Below are 5059 nucleotides of genomic sequence, written 5' to 3' on the forward strand. Positions count from 1 at the left end.
CCATTGCTTTGTCCATATTGGTTTCTCAGTCAACCATTTTAGAGGCAAGGCTGTTGGTATCTCTGAAGGGACATCAATTGCTTGTTCTTGTACAGCCCGAATGGCCGGTTTTCTCCGTTTGTAATATCTTTTAATATTATTCTCAGAAATATAGGCTCTAGATTTAGCAGGAATGTTAATTTCGGTATTCCATTGTTGTAATAGGTCACGACCCCATAAATTCATTGCAATATTGGCTACATATGGCTTTAATTTTCCTATTTGTCCCTCTGGCCCTATACATTCAACCCATCTCGTGCTCTGCCTTACTCGAGATAGGGTTCCAATTCCCAGGAGCTGAACATTTACATTCTGAAGAGGCCAATATGGATGCCAAGATTCTGGGGTAATGATACTTACATCAGCACCTGTGTCCAGCAGGCCAGTAATAAAAATGCCATTTACACACACTCTCAGTTTAGGTCTTTGATCATTTATAGAAGTTTGCCAAAACACACGTAACTTATCTTTCTGATCATTATTGCTTGTAACAGTAGGCATGGGACTTCCTAATTGTCCTGATGAGGCACGTTCTCTGCAGAAACTGGATATGATTGAACCATGTTTGCCATGGGGGCCTGTGAGGCCCCCCCCTCACGTTTCCCGACTGTATCAGGTTGCCTTGTCTATCTCTTGTAGACCTGCATTCATTCGTCCAATGTCTGCCTTTTCCACATCTTCTACATAAACCTGAAGGCTGAGTCCTCCTATTTCTGTTATTTCTAGAAGATGCATTATTATTATTATTTCTGAAAATCCATTGTCTACAATTCCTTTTCATATGACCCATTTTGCCACAATTAAAACATTTGGTATTCTGGTGTCTCCTTTTACCATTGGAAATTGCTTCTTGTACCCATGCTTCAGTGCTGTAATCAAATGTATCAACATTGAGTGTATGCAAGACCCATTCTTCCAAAGGTGCTGATCTGAGCTTTAAAGGCCCCAAAATCCATTTGCATTCCACATTTGCATTTTCATAAGCCAAAGACTCAATCATTATACGTCTTGCTTCTGGGTCAGATATCCCTATTTGTACAGCCTTAGTTAATCTTTGTAAAAGTCACTAAAGGGTTCTCTCTGACCCTGTTTAACTCTGACAAATGATTCCATTCTCTGTCCTGGGTCTTGTACCCTGTCCCAAGCCCTTAAGGCTGCTGTAGTACACATGGAGAGTGTGTTTTCATCCAAATTAGCTTGTTCCTGAGGATCGGAAAAGAGCCCTTCACCTAGAATTTGATCTAGGGAAATGTCAATTCCCTTCACTTTTTCCTGCTGTTCTAAGAGTCTAGCCTCGGTTTTTTTGTTTTTCCATATAAAGTTGATTATTGTCTTCTCCAGATCTGTGAAGAATTTTGATGGGATCTTGATGGGGATTGCATTGAATCTATAAATTGCCTTTGGTAGAATTGCCATTTTTACTATGTTGATCCTCCCAATCCAAGAGCAAGGGAGGTCCATCCATTTTTTGGTATCCTCTTCAATTTCTTTCTTCAATGCCTTAAAGTTCTTGTCAAATAGATCTTTCACTTCCTTGGTTAGATTTATCCCAAGATATTTTATGCTGTTTGTGGTTATCGTGAATGGTGAAGCTTCTCTGATTTCCCTCTCTGCTTCCATATCCTTTGTGTATAAGAGGGCAACTGATTTTTTGGAGTTGATCTTGTATCCTGCCACATTACTAAAGCTGTTTATCAGCTGTATAAGTTCTTTGGTGGAGTTTTTGGGGTCGCTTATGTACACTATCATATCATCTGCAAATAACGAAAGTTTAACTTCTTCCTTTCCATTTCGAATCCCCTTGATCCCATTATGTTGTCTTATTGCTATTGCTAGAACTTCAAGCACTATATTGAAGAGGTATGGCGAGAGTGGACAGCCTTGCCGTGTTCCTGAGTTAAGTGGGATGGCTTTGAGTTTCTCTCCGTTTAATTTGATGTTAGCTGTTGGCTTGCTGTATATAGCTTTTATTATATTTAGGTATGACCCTTGTATCCCTAATCTCTCCAAGACTTTTAACATAAATGGATGTTGAATTTTGTCAAATGCTTTTTCAGCATCTAATGAAATGATCATATGGTTTTTTTCTTTCAGTTTATTTATATGCTGGATTACATTGATAGATTTTTGTATGTTGAACCAGCCCTGCATCTCAGGAATGAAGCCTACTTGATCATAATGGATAATTTTTCGGATGTGTTCTTGGATTCGATTTGCCAGTATTTTGTTGAGGATTTTTGCGTCGATATTCATGAGTGAGATTGGCCTGTAGTTCTCTTTCCTGGTTGAGTCTTTGAGTGGTTTTGGTATCAGAGTAACTGTGGCTTCATAAAAGGAGTTTGGTAATGACCCTTCTGTTTCTATATTGTGGAATACCTTAAGGAGTATAGGTATTAGGTCTTCTTGGAAGTTCTGGTAGAATTCTGCATTGAAACCATCTGGTCCTGGGCTTTTTTTGGTAGGGAGGTTTTTGATAACCTCATCTAATTCTTCGCGACTGACAGGTCTGTTTAGATTGTTCACCTGGTCCTGGTTTAGTTTTGGTAAATGGTATTTATCTAAAAAAGCGTCCATTTCTTTTACATTTTCCAGTTTTGTGGCATACAGGCATTTGTAGTAAGATCTAATGACTCTCTGAATTTCCTCTGTGTCTGTGGTTATGTCCCCCTTTTCATTTCTGATCTTATTAATTTGCGTGTTCTCTCTCTGCCGTTTGATTAGTTTGGATAGTGGTTTATCAATCTTGTTGATTTTCTCCAGGAACCAGCTTTTTGTTGCATTGATTCTTTGGATTGTTTTCTGTGTTTCTATTTTGTTGATTACAGCCCTCAGTTTGATTATTTCCAGTCTTCTACTCCTCCTAGGTGAGTCTGCTTCTTTTTTTTCTAGAGCTTTCAAGTGGGCTGTTAAGTCTCCAATATGTGTATTCTCTGTTTTCTTTAGGTGGGCACTTAGTGCTATGAACTTTCCTCTTAGGACTGCTTTCATAGTGTCCCATAAGTTCAAGTATGTTGTTTCTTTATTTTCATTGAATTCCAGGAAGACTTTAATTTCTTTCTTTATTTCTTCCTTAATCCAGGTATGGTTCAGTAGTTGACTGTTCAGTTTCCATGAGTTTGTAGGCTTTCTGGGGGTAGCATTGTTGTTGAATTCTAACTTTAATCCATGGTGATCTGATAAGACACAGGTGGTTACTAATATTTTTTTGTAACTGTGTAAGTTAGCTTTGTTACCAAGTATGTGGTCAGTTTTCGAGAAGGTTCCATGAGCTGCAGAGAAGAAGGTATATTCTTTCCTCTTTGGGTGGAATAATCTATAGATGTCTGTTAAGTACATTTGCTTCACTACTCCCATTAATTCTCTAATTTCTCTGTTAGGTTTCTGTCTGATTGACCTGTCCATTGGTGAGAGAGGAGTGTTGAAGTCTCCTACTATTAGTGTGTGCGGTTTGATGGCTGCCTTGAGTTTTAGTAATGTTTCTTTTACGTACGTGAGTGCTTTTATATTAGGGGCATAGATATTCAGGATTGAGACTTCATCCTGATGAACTGTTCCTGTTATGAGTATAAAATGCCCCTCTCCATCTCTTCTGATTGATTTAAGTTTGAAGTCAACTTTGTTAGAAATTAGTATGGCCACACCTGCTTGTTTCTTAGGTCCATTTGCTTGATAAGCCTTTTCCCAGCCCTTTACTCTGAGTAGGTGCCTGTCTTTGTGGTTGAGGTGTGTTTCTTGTAAACAGCAGAATGTTGGATCCTGTTTTCTTATCCAATCTCTTAGCCTGTGCCTTTTTATAGGTGAGTTGAGCCCATTGATATTAAGTGATATTAATGACCAGTGGTTGTTAACTCCGGTCACTTTTTTAGTAGTAGGGTTTGTGTGTTTTCCTTCCTTGAAATGCGCTGGTGAAGGGACTCTAGATGTCTGAGTTATTGTGGTCATTGTTGGACTCCTTGGTTAGTGATTTTCCTTCTATTATTTTCTGTAAGGCTGGATTTGTGGCTACGTATTGTTTAAATTTGTTTTTATCCTGGAAAATTTTGTTTTCTCCATTTATAGTGAATGAAAGTTTGGCTGGATATAGTAGTCTGGGCTTGCATCCGTGGTCTCTTAGTTTTTGGAGTACATCTATCCAGGACCTTCTGGCTTTCATGGTTTCCATGGAGAAGTCAGGTGTAAGTCTGATAGGCTTACCTTTATAAGTAACTTGGCCTTTTTCCTTTGCGGCTCTTAATATTCTTTCTTTATTCTGTATATTTTGTGTTTTGATTATTATATGGCGAGGGGATGTTTTCTTTTGATCTAGCCTATTTGGTGTTCTGTATGCTTCTTGAACATTCATAGGTACATCTGTCTTCAGGTTGGGAAAGTTTTCTTCTATCATTTTATTAAGTATATTTTTCTGGACAGTTGAGCTGTACTTCTTCTCCTTCTTCTACTCCAATTATTCTTAGGTTTGGTCTTTTTATTGTGTCCCATATTTCCTGAATGTTTTGTGATGAGAGTTTGTTGGACTTGCTGTTTTCTTTGATCAGAGCGTTTATTTTCTCTATGTTATCCTCAGAATCTGAGATTCTTTCTTCTATCTCTTGTATTCTGCTGGTTATGCTTGATTCTGTAGTCTCTGTTCATTTACCTAGATTTTCCATGTCCAACTGGCCCTCTGTTTGTGTTTTCTTCTTTGCCTCCATTTCAGTTTTCAAGTCATGAACTGTTTCCATTATCTGCTTGATTGTTTTTCCTTGGTTTCCTAGGGTATCATTCACTGATTTACTCAATTCCTCGAACTTTCTGTTATACTTCTCATCCATTTCTATAAGGGCATTTTTTATATGCTGTTTAAGGGTGTCAATCACTTTCATGAAGTCAGTTTTTTCTACTTCTTCTTGATTAAGCTGTTTATATCCTCCTGTTGTGAGGTCACTGGCTTCTGGTGGTTTCGTGTTGTTTTTCAGATTGTTGGGAGAATTCCTGCATTAGCGTCTGCCCATCTCTTCCTCCCAATACTCCCCTTTGGATC

Source organism: Microtus oregoni, unplaced genomic scaffold (genome assembly GCF_018167655.1).
Source record: "Microtus oregoni isolate MIOR12 unplaced genomic scaffold, Mior012 000000F_ref0000247, whole genome shotgun sequence".
In the NCBI taxonomy this organism is placed as follows: domain Eukaryota; kingdom Metazoa; phylum Chordata; class Mammalia; order Rodentia; family Cricetidae; genus Microtus; species Microtus oregoni.